The following is a 13,176-nucleotide window of genomic DNA, read 5'->3' on the forward strand; positions in this document are numbered from 1 at the left end:
GTAGGGTGTGTATGGCACCCACACAACAAAACATATACATAAAAGTAATTAAAATAAAAAAGCATGGCATGTTGCATGTACCCATAATCATAGCCCTCTGGAGAATGATGTAGGATTAAAATAATTTCAAAATGGTAGAGGCTACATAGTCTGTTTGTTGACCATCAAAAGAAAGTAAAATTAAAGTTAAATGCAGAGATGTTGAATGTAAATTACATTAGTCTTTATAGGACTTGAGGTATCCTATGTAAATATATATATATGTATATATATATATATATATATATATGCTAATGGCCATTAAAAGATGGAGGATATGTATATCACTACAATGAGGTTTCTATGAATTTCTGATATGATAGGTAACTCAGAGATGACCACAATTTTGTTAAAGCTATGTGAAGCTAGTCTATAATTTTCCATAAAGGAAATATACAGATTATTATGTTTTTGTTTCTTCATTGTTCCTCCTACACTTGAAATTCATCCATGTAACTGCGTGGACTATTTGTTCATTCTCTTTATTGCTAGCTCTATTCCATTGAATGAGTATATCATAGTTTATTTATATATTCTTCTCTCAAGTCACATATGAGCTGTTTAAAGTTTGATTCTATTATGAATAAAGCTGTCATGAATATTTTGACATGATTCTTTGTGTGGATGTATATTTTCATTTATCTTTTGTATATATACCTAGCAGTAATATTGATGGGTCATAGAATAGACATAAATTTACCTTGGTAACAAACTGTCAAACAGTATTGCAAAGGAATTGTATTATTTTCCACTCCCTCTCCTGACATATCAGTGTTTCACTTGCTCTGCATCACAGGAACCAATTATATTTTATGCTTTAAGTTAGGATTTTTTTTAAAAGTCTCAGCAGTTTGGGAAAACAAATAGAGAAAGTAAATCTAGTTACAGTTTTTCAGATACTCATTACATTGTGCAGGTGCTCTTACTTTTTTTATTTTTATTTTTTATGTGTAATTTGAAGCAACTAGAAAGGGAAAAATACCGATGAAAATAATTGCAAACTGATGGCTAGTAAAGAAGACTGTAAAGAAAACATTTGACCCAGTGCTCCAAAATCTCTAACTTTGTCGTATACCCATTTTCTCTGGAACTCAAAAGGAAATGTTTGTAAATAAAGGTTTCTGTTGACTCAACTACTCACATATTTTCATATGTACTTCATAGTTACAGATGAACTGGAAGATGAGAAAAATGTAAAGGAAAGACGTGAGCCTTATGTGGCTACGAATTCCATGGACAAGGGCAGGCATTAGTCCTTTCAACCTTCAGTAAGACCCACATGACTTATTCAATTTATAATGGCAGAAAATTAAGTAATGTTTTTCAACTATGTTTCTCAGGAAACGTAACAGACCTTCACAATGAGAGCATTACCTTACTTCCATCTTGCCAGTGCCAGTGACCATTTTACTTACTCTGTTTACTCCTATTTCCAGAGTCACCATTTTCCACCATGCTCCTGGTTAGATACTTATGATGATAAGGTGCAAACAATGTGAAGCATGGTCAATACTTCTTTATCGGAGCAGTTATACTCCTCAAATGCAATAGAAAGCATGTTTTTTTTTGTTTTGTTTTTGTTTTTGGAAATCAAAGGTTATGCCTGTCACACAGTTCAAATCACGTAACTGTTGGATTTATAAATGTCTTTCTATTTTTCAAAAGAAGGATTGGAAAACATAACCCGTTTACAATAAAAATGATATATAAACTATTTTATTTTATTATTTATTTGGTGCATGTGGTACATGAGTGAGTTTACACACACACACACACACACACACACACACACACACACACATGTTCACAAATGCTTGTATGTTCCCAGAATATATAAGCATGACAGATGATAGCTTGCAGATATGTCTACTCTTCCTTGGCATGGGTTACAGTGATTAAACTTAGGTTGACAGGAATGAGCAAGCACCTATTTGCTGAGCCTTTTCCCTGGCTTGGAAGATACCTTCCTATGAACATTTCAATTGCTTAGGATTGAAAGTAAAGGGTAAAACTTGGTTCTATAATGTAATGGTACCATTACACGTAAACAGGGGAGGAAGTGTTACACTAGTGCTCTCATTGCTTCTGTGATTTTTGACACTGAGCAATTAGCTATGACAAAGGATGAATAGAAAGTGATAACAGAAAGTGAGAGTTGACTTTGGACCCACAGAAGTTGGCATAGAAGGCTATCCCCATGCTTTATAGATAAAGCCCAAGAAGTAGAAGAATTTCATAGTACCCAGAGGGGAAGTCTCTGAATCAAGAGAAGCTAAAGGTTATTTCATGTGTTTTAGCAAAATGTATCATGAACAAAAGGTAGAGAGACACAAAACCACCCTCTAAGGTGAAATCTCAAAAACTTGAGAGACACAGTCGATCAACTAGTAAATGATCTAACCAAGCAGGAGGAGGGTCTGCAAGATGAGCACTCTGGCAGCATGTGCCTTCATCTCTGATTTCTAGAAACTTTGGAAAATCATTGCATAGAGTTCTATCACAGATCCCAAAGTAGTGTATGACTGAACTGAGGAACTTAAAAAATGAGTAGATAAGAAAAGGAGGATAGAATACTAATGACATCTACATAGGCATTTATTTTATCGTATGCATCAGGAAAGATAGACCAGAAATACCCTTGCAGTAACAGAGATAAAGAAGGTGAGTTTTAGAACATACAAGTTGACTCACTGAGCTTATTTATGGTCCTATACATTCAAAGACACCACAATATTGAAAATAGCAGCGTTATATTTTATGAGTGTTACTTTTGAAGAGTCCACAAACCATGAAAGCAAAATAAAAGAAATATTAGGAATAAGTACGCTAAAAAAATCTATAATTAATCTATAGTGCATAGTCATCATCATTGGAGGTAGCGAGGTGAACGCCCCACTGCTGAGCTCATGTATTATCTTAAATGCACTGCCCTCACATCAAAAATATCTTCCCAAAACTTGATTCTCTTCCATTAAGAGAATTTGTATGACTATTATGATGAAGGAAAATAGTCAGAAGTCTATGATAATATGTGAAGGACCAACATATTTTCTAAGAAAAGACTGGTTATATAATCAGGTAGTATCCATGTTCTCAGTGTAGTAATAGTGTGGGGAGCATCTGACTGTCTAATGGGCCAAAACTTGGCTCAAAAATATATTTTACAGATTGTTTAAACAATTTACAATGAGATTACAAGTATCTAGAAACTATTCTGTTGTAAATATTTGAATTATACTACTCACAGGGAAAACAAACAGATACTTCAAATCTAAGATGTATGTGAACCTCTCTGTCTTTGTCTTTCTTTGCTTCTCATTTTGTATGCATGCATGTGTGTATGTGTACCGGTGCGCGCGCGTGTGTGTGTCTGTGTGTGTGTGTGTGTATGTGTGTTTATTTTTAAGAAATGGGTAGTCACTGAACCAGTATCTACAGGTATCTGTCTTAGTCAGGGTATGAATTCCTACACAAATATCATGACCAAGAAGCAAGTTGGGGGAAAAGGGTTTATTCAGCTTACAATTCCATGTTGCTCTTTATCAATAAAGGAAGTCAGGACTGGAACTCAGGCAGACCAAGAAGAAGGAGGTGATGCAGAGGCCATGGAGAGACATTTCTTACTGGTTTGCTCAGCTTGTTTTCTTAGAGAAACTAAGACTACCAGCCCAGGGACAGCACCATCCACAATGGGCTGGGTCCTCCCCACTTGGACACTAGTTGAGAAAATGCCTTACATCTGGGTCTCATGGAGGTATTTTCTCAATTGAAGCTCCTTTCTCTGCGATAACTCCAGCTTGTGTCAAGTTGACACACAAAACTACCCAGTACAATTGACCACTTGTCAACTTGACACACAAATACATCACTATAAATCCTCAAACCTTACTTTCTTATTTATCCCCAAGATCAAAATAACTTTTAGAGTCATGCAGTCTTTATATATTGAAAGTGCAGTCCATTTAAAATCCAATATCTTTTAAATATCTTTTTAAAAATCAAAGTCTCTTAACTGTGGACTCCACTAAAATACTTTCTTACTTCAAGAGAGAAAAATAACAATCAAAAGCAAAATCAAACTCTAACCTTCCAATGTCTGGGATCCACCAATGATCTTCCAGGGTCCTCCAAGGGCTTAGGTCACTTCTACAACTCTGTCCTTTGTAGCACACGTCTTGTCTTCTAGGCTGCAGACGCCTGTATCTACTGTTGCTTTTGGTGGTCATCTCATGGTACTGGCATCTCTAAAATCCTACTGTCTTCCACTGCAATTAGGCTTCACCAATAACCTCTCATAGGCTCTCTTCATGGTGTCAATCCTCAGCTCCTTTGCATGACCCCTTCAGTCCTGGGCCATCAATGCAACTGAGGCTGCACCTTCACCAATGGCTTTCCAGAGCCTCACAGCGCCAGGCCTCAGCTGCTCTTCATGAACCCTTCATGCCTTCAAAACCAGTACCACCTGGGTGATGGGTACATATTACCAAGTCTAGCCACAGCACTAGGTACAACCTTGGCCTTCTCTGGAACACGGCCTCTTTGTCATCTCAGAGAACACGTCCCAGAAGATTTCACATAATTGATGCTGGTCTCTTCTTAATCACCATTAATTTCTTAGCTCCAGCTCACCAGCATCAGTAGTCCCAGTAATGCAGTGGTTCACTTTAGAAGTTCGGGTATCTTGTTAATCACAGCTGATTTTTCAGCCCCAGCGGCAGTATTCTCAACATTATCTTCCAAGCTACTATGGAACACCCCACAGAGCTCTTAACATTCCAATGGCTCTTCTAGCTCAAAGTTTCAAAGTCCTTCCACAGTTCTCCCCAAAACATGGTCAGGTTGTCACAGGAATACCCCTACTTGTCTTAGTCAGAGTTTGTATTCTGCACAAACATCATGACCAAGTAACAAGTTGGGGAGGAAAAGGTTTATTCAGCTTACACTTCCACATTGCTGTTCATCACCAAAGGAAATCAGGACTGGAATCCAAGAAGATCAAGAAGCAGGAACTGATGCAGAAGCCATAGAGAGATGTTTCTTACTGGCTCGCTTCCCCTGGCTTGCTCAGCTTGCTCTCTTATAGAATCCAAGACTACGAGCTCAGAGACAGCACCACCCACAGTGGGCTGGTCCTCCCCCTTGAGAACTCATTGAGAAAATGCCTTACACTTGGGTCTATGAAGGCATTTTCTCAATTGAAGCTACTTTCTCTGTGATAATTACAGCTTATCCCAAATTGGCACACAATATTAGCCAGTACAGTATCCTGCTTTCTTCTCCCCACTCCTGAGATCACAACATCTTGGCCTTCTATATTGGTTTCAGGGATGAAACCCAGCTCCTCATGACTATAAAAGAGAAGCACTTTACTCTCTGAACAATTTTCTCAGCTCTGAAATCAGAGACTTTTAAGTCTTGTTTGCTTTTGGATGAGATTGATCAAAAATCTACAATAAAATCAAGTCTCACAAGACCTTTGCACTGAGCGTATGAGTTTCCCTGAAGCCCCTGTGTGGCTTGACATGGGATGGTGATTCTATCACTCAGTCAAGGTAGTTTCATTTGAGATTACTTCAGAAACACAGAATCATATTTTGCAACCCTTTTCCCACTTCAGCTCTTCTTTTCACAATGCATATACCTGGAGGATATTTATTTTGACCAATTTAAGGAAGGAACTTTGGGATTAGAGATGGGGCACAGACTGTCTTTGCTAAGCATTTTAGCCTGAGAATGTTGACTTTATATAGGAAACATGGCACTAAGTGTGGTTTAGACTGACTTTAGAGCTTTTCAGTTTTTCATGCAAGAGTCTGTGATTGTGAGTTTGAGTTCTTACGTACTAGATAGAGGCTGGGTGAAGCAATAGGACAATGTAGAATCGGGGTACAGAATGTAGGATAAATCTTAAGAGTGTGACACCCCAAAGGAAACTGGGGCCTCTGAAGAGAGGTAAAAAGAGAAGATACTGTTGTTCAAAGGGTCGTGGAGAGATTATTATACAAAGGGTTGTGTCAGGCCAGGGTGATTTAATGGTAAACAATTCCGTCTTTCCATGTTAGAATCTTAGTTTAAACAAAAAAAGTTAGGATAATTTGTAATAGTGATTTAAAATAATTAGCATTTAAAAAATAAAAATTAGCATTTAAAAACACTAAAAATAATTAGCATAATTCTTAAACAAGAGATATTTTAGGATACATTATGTATGTATATATGAACCAATTGTATATGTATTTTTTATATAATTTTAAGATATGAAGCTCAAAGTCAACCATGCCATTCTTTTTTTTATTGGATATTTTCTATTTACATTGCACATGTTATCCCCTTTCATGGTTTCCTGTCCATAAATTCCCTATCCCATCACCTTTCCCCCTTATTCTATGAGGGTGTTCACCCACCCATCCACCATCACTTCCCACCTCCCCCTGGCTGATATTCCCTGATAATGGAGCATCAAGCCTTGGCAGGACCAAGGACTTCTCCTACCATCGGTGCCCAACAAGGCCATCCTCTGCTACATATCAAGCTGGAGCTATGGGTCTGTCCATGTGTACTCTTGGGATGGTGGTTTATTCCCAGGAGTTCTGGATTATTAGTATTGTTGTTCTTATGGGCTTGCAAACCCCTTCAGCTCCTTGAATTCTTTCTCTAACTCTTCCCATGGGGACCCCATTCACAGGTCAATGGTTGGCTGTGAGCATTCACATCTGTATTTGTCATGCTCTGGCACAGCTTCTCAAGAGACAGCTATATCAGGCTCCTGTCAGCATGCACTTCTTGGCAGCAGCAATATTGTCTGGGTTTGGTGGGTGTATATGGGCTGGATCCCCAGGTGGGGCAGTCTCTGAATGGCCTTTCCTTCAGTCTCTGTTCCAAACTTTGTCTCTGTATTTCTTCCTATGAATATTTTTGTTACCACATATAAGAATGACTGAAGTATCCACACTTTGGTCGTCCTTCTTGTGCTTCATGTGGCCTGTGGATTGTATCTTGGGTACTCCAAGCTTTTGGGTTAATATCCATTTATCAGTGAGTGCATATCATGTGTAGCTTTTTGTGATTGGTTACCTCACCCTGGATGATATTTTCTAGTTCCATCTAATTGCCTATGGATTTCATAAAGTCGTTGTTTTTAATAGCTGAGTATATACCATATTTTCTGTATCCATTATTCAGGTGAGGGACAGCTAGATCTTTTCCAGCTTCTGATAATTATAAATAAAGTTGTAGTAAACATAGTGGAGCATGGGTTTTTGTTGTATGTTGGAGCATATTTTGGGTATATGTCCGGGAGTGGTATGCTGGGTCCTCAGGTAGCATTATGTTCAATTTTCTGAGGAACCTCCAGACTGATTTCCAGAGTGGTTGTAAAAGCTTGCAATCCTCCAAGCAATGGTGGAGTGTTTTTCTTTCTCCACAGCTTTGCCAGCATCTGCTGTCTCCTGAGTGTTTTATCTTAGTGATTCTGACTGGTGTGAGGTGGAAGATGAGGGTTGTTTTGATTTCCATTTCCCTGATGATTAAGGATGTTGAACCTTTCTTTATGGGCTTCTCAGCCATTCAAAATTCCTCAGTTGAAAATTCTTTGTATACCTCTGTACCCATTTTTAGTACAGTCATTTGATTCTCTGGTGTCTACCTTCTTGAGTTCTTTGTATATATTGGATATTAACTCTTTGTTAGATGTAAGAATGATAAAGATCTTATTCTAATCTGTTGGTTGCCATATTGAAAGGGTGCTTTCCCTTACAGAAACTTTGCAATTTTATGAAGTTCCTTTTGATCATTCTTGATCTTTGAGCATAAGCCATTGATGTTCTGTGCAGAAAATTTTACCCAGTGCCCATGTGTTCAAGGCTCTTCCAGATTTTTTCTTCTATTACTTTGACTGTATCTGGTTTTGTGTGGTGGTTCTTGATCCACCTAGATGTGAGCTTTGTACATGGTAATGAGCATGGATCTACTTGCAATCTTCTACATGCTGACCTCCAGTTGAACCAGCACCATTTGTTGAAAATGCTATCTTTTCCCCACTGAATGGTTTTAGCTCTTTTGTCAAAGATCAAGTGAACATAGGTGTGTGGGTTCATTTCTGAGTCTTTAATTTTATTCCATTGATTTACCTGCCTGTCTCTGTACCAATATCATACAGTTTTTATCACTATTTTTTCTGCAATACAGCTTGAGGTCAGGGATGGTGATTACCCCAGAAGTTCTTTTATTGTTGAAGACTTGCTATTCTGGCATTTTGTTGTTCCAAATGAATTTGTAAATTGCTCTTTCTAACTCCATGAAGAATTGAGTTGGATTTTGATGGGGATTGCATTAAATCTGTAGATTGCTTTTGGTAAGATGGCCATTTTTACAATATTAATCCTGCCAATCCATGAGCATGGGAGATTTTTCCATCTTCTGAGATCTTCTTCAATTTCTTTCTTCAGAGACTTGTCATACAGCTCTTTCACTTGCTTAGAGTCACACCAAAGTATTTTATATTATTTCTGACTATTGTGAAGGGTGTCATTTCTCTAATTTCTTTCTCAGCCTGGTTATCCTTTGAGTAGAGAAAGACTACTGATTTATTTGAATTAAATTTATAAATTTTATTTGTTTATAAAGTAGATAACATTGATAGATTTCAGTCTCCTTGATCCTAGATCATGATGATCATTTTGATGTATTCTTTGATTCAGTTTGCAAGAATTTTATTGACTAGTTTTGCATCGATATTCATAAAAGAAATTGGTCTGAAGTTCTCTTATTTTGTTGGGTCTTTTTGCGTTTTACGTATGAACATAATTGTGGGTTTATAGAAGAAATTATTTAGGTGTTTTCTCTGTTTCTATTTTATGGAATAGTTTGGAAAGTATTGGTATTAGGTCTTCTATGAAGATCTGATAGAATTCTGCACTATACCCATCTGGTCCTGGGCTTTGTGTGGTTGGGAGACTTTTAATGAGTGCTATTATTTATTTAGGACTTTTTGGAATATTTAGATAGTTTAACTGGTGCTGATTTAACTTTGGTACCTTATATCTGTCTAGAAAATTGTCCATTTCCTCCAGATTTTCCAGTTTGTCGCTTCTGTAGTAGAATCTGATCATTTTTTCAATTTCCTTGGTTTCTGTTATGTTTTCCTTTTTATTTATGATTTTGTTAATTTGAATACTCTCTTTGTGCCTTCCAGTTAGTCTGGCTGCAGTTCCACTCTTTGAGCCACAGGCCTCCTCTGGTTTTCTGGGCACCCATGTGGAATAGAAACATTCTAAGATCTACTTTAATTTTACACACTTTGAGCTTTTATTCTTTCCCAATTTTATATACCTGGAAACTAAACCACTTAAGGGGTCATTTTTCAGATGTTAATACCTTATATATCTGTTAGTATATTGTATATTATAGTGGGCACAGTTTCTCCTGTCATATATTATTTTCACACACACTCACACGCACACGCACCCCCCCCCACACCTTTAAAGGCATACAGACCTCAACTACACAATCTGGCTACCTTGTTTTGTATCTCAAGCTACAAAATCTTTGAGTGTCCCTTTAGGCGTGTTGCTGAAATAGGAGGGAGCAGACATCACAGAGCAGCTTCTGCCTATGTTTTGAAGATAGATAAGATCATTTTTTTTTTCCTTTTGAAGACACTAACATTATCCCGACCCATGGTCAATCTGAAACAAGCTGACATTTATCTCCACAACCTAAAGGTATTATCTGAACTATTGTAGATCAGGCATCTACAGAGTAAAGATAAGAGTTCACTCGACACAAATATTTACATTAAATATATTCAGAATTATTATTATTCAGATATATCAACCAATGGCAATTTAATAAGTGTATACCATGTTATTCTTTAAGGGATATTTGCTCAACAGCAGAGGGAGAAGAGTACCCTATGTCATTCTGTCTTGCTAGACTAGATGTTCTGTCACTGATTAAAGCTCTGAATGTCCTCTTTAGTTACAAAAACATTTCATGGAGGTAACATTTCTGTCTTAATGGATTCAGGCAGTTTAGTGAGAGCTAGTAGAGTGGACACTAAAAGACCCTTAAAGAGACAGAGCTTGCCACTTCTCACTTACCTACTAATGGCAGTCCCTCTCAGGCAGATCTCGCTTTTCTGGGCAGAGCTGGTAGAGTCATTTACAATACAGCTGTGTTGTTTCACTTCATCTAATGCTGCAGAAGGTGCCCCAAAAAACCAAGTTGCCTTTGTTACAAACACCAACTAAATCACATCAGTAGTAAATGGACAGGTTAGATCAAAAAGAAACCCCTACTTTCTGACAGAGGTGCCACATGCTCTGAATTTTCAAAACGTATATCTATATTGCATTTGTCTAAATGTTCACACACCTGCAGGTTCCACACCAGTGCCAAATATATTGTTTTTTTATTTCTTTGATATATTGGTAACACAGTTACTTAATGGATTTACTCATTATATGCATTACTCACAATAAATTAGTGGTTCAAGTAACTTCTCTCTCCTTCCTCCACCTCACTTCTCTCTCTCTCTCTCTCTCTCTCTCTCTCTCTCTCTCTCTCTCTCTCTCTCTCTCTTCCTCCTTCCCTCCCTTCCTCATTTCCTCCCTCCCTCCCCTCCCCCCTCTTTTTCTCTTTCTCTCTGTTTGAGTGCCAATTAAAGTTTAATACCAAGCTATGACACATGCAGGACAAAATAATTGTTCTCTTTAGAAAGGGGAGTGAGTTACTGCAAATGGCATTTTATTCTATGTCTTTTGCCAACTTGAAGAAGCACCTAATTCATAAACTACACGGTAAGCACATTTAACTGTTCTAGGACTTTGCTCATGCTTCATGAAAACAGAGATCAGAGCTGGGAAACCAACTGTAAAATTAAAAGAACTAGATGTTGCCAATAAAGACCATCATTTCAGGGAAATAAATTTGTTTCTGAGAAGTTGTTCTTGAATGCACGCTGGAGGTGCTCACAAGAAAACTAATTCAACCGAGAAACAAATTGATCTAGTTTTGCTGTTTAGTGTGAATAGACTAAAACACAAACCAACAAGTTGCAACATTTAATAATGCTCTGTTCTTTATAATGAGTCAATGGAAATCTCATCTTGAATTATTATATTTTAAAATCCATGTACAAATGGCCTGGGATCACAGCCACTGTACCAAGCTATAGTTTTCATTAAGGACCTCCTCAGATCTAGCAGACTCAACACAGTATTTGCACAGTCCCTTCAGCATCATATCTGGAGATTTTTTCATTAATATAAAGTATATTTCATGTAGAGATGCAGTAAAAGTATGCAATTTGATGTTGCAGTTGGTGTTTTGAAATGTGTGATTTTATTCTGTGAAAGCATTTTATTGGGTCTCACAAAGGATAAAGGGACATGGCTTTGAAAATCAATTCTCTTAAGCTCTGAATTCTGTTATGTGATTTCAAAAGTAACAGGCAACTTTTATTAAAAGTGTGGGAGATAGTGTGTGAGTTACATTCTCCAGCCTCCCAGCTTGTAAAGACTGCTATTCAGTGCACACAGACACATTCAATTTGAGGTTATCATGGAGAAGGGGAAGAAGAACATACAATCTTTCTTACAAGGGTTCCTCTTTCTTTCTTGCATGCAAGGCTCTGGGAAAGCTTCTTTCACATTGTAATATGTGCATGTGAGTAGTCTTCTGTATTTCTAAATGGAAAAGAATCTTTCCAAATACACATTGAAGTTGAGGAAGGAGCACACATTGCTCCTTTTCATTCTTTGAGCTTTATATTTAACTGAGTAAACCTATATTGAACACCAAATATAAAAAAAATAACAAAAAACAAACAAAAAAACTTTACAATCTGGCCGGTATAAGGATAGGGTGACAAATAAGAAAAATGTTAAAGTAATCATATTTTTATCAGAAAATACTGAAACATTTTAGCTAGAGTTATAAATAGAAGTTATTTCAAAAGTATAATTTGCTGTATTTTAAAATAAATACATTTAGTTTAGGTTCTCTATAATTCAAATTTTTACAATTTGAATGCAAACTAAATTTGTTTTAGTTTTTAAAGATTTCATGTGTGTGTGTGTGTGTGTGTGTGTGTGTGTGTGTGTGTGTGTTTGTGTGTGTCTGTGTCTGTGTGTCTGTGTATATAATTGTGTCTAACTCTGTCTGTCCTAGGGTCTCCATTTCTGTAAAGACACATAATAATTATAACTTGCCTTCTCTTACAAAGGAAAACATTTAATTGAGGCTGGCTTACAAATTCAAACCTCCATTCTCATTATTGTGAGAACCATGATAGCATTCAGGGATGCCTGGTTCTGGAGGAGCTGATAGTTCTCCAACTTGATCCAAAGGCAGCAGAAGAGGATTAGATTACATGCTGGGAGGACCTTGAATATAGAACCTCAAAACCTGTCCCCATAGTGACATACTTCCTTCAACAAAGCCACAGGTATTCTAACAAGGCCATACTTCATAATAGTTCCCCCTGGGCCAAGCATTCAAACACATGAATCTTTGAGACCATACCTGTTAAGACCACCACAAGCTCTACAATGCTCATTTAGTGTTACCATAATATACACGTGCTTAGAGTTAAACATTAGGGATTAGATAACCTATTAGGAAACTCATTCATAGAAACACATAATTATATATTATATAATATATAATATATAATTATATATATAATTATATATATTATTTGTATTAGTATCTATTATATGTATATTTTATTTAGGAGTTGGGCCTTGCGATTTATTTCTAGTCACACTTGTATGTCAAATGGTGATATTATTGTCCAGGTCTTTTTAGGAAAATCTGTTGTTGATGCTTCATGTATCTAGTTTCCCTACTATGTCAAGAAGGCAATATGTGGAGTCATATATCCATGTCTTTTGGCTCTTACAGTCTCTTTGCCTGTTTTCCCATGATCTTCCCAAGCCTTGGGTATAAGGGAGTTGTATTTTAGATACATCACTTGAGTGGGAAGCCTATGTGTACTTAGTTGTAGAACTCCGTAGTAGTATCCATCTAATGAAAGAAGACAATTCTTGGATGAGAGGTGAGAGTTACAGGTATCTGTGGGCATAAGAAAAAATATCTTTAGAGCAATAAGAATATTTGTTCTTTTAAAAATAA

This window comes from Rattus norvegicus, chromosome 18 (genome assembly GCF_021556685.1).
Source record: "Rattus norvegicus strain SHRSP/BbbUtx chromosome 18, alternate assembly SHRSP_T2T, whole genome shotgun sequence".
NCBI classification, from domain to species: Eukaryota; Metazoa; Chordata; class Mammalia; order Rodentia; family Muridae; genus Rattus; species Rattus norvegicus.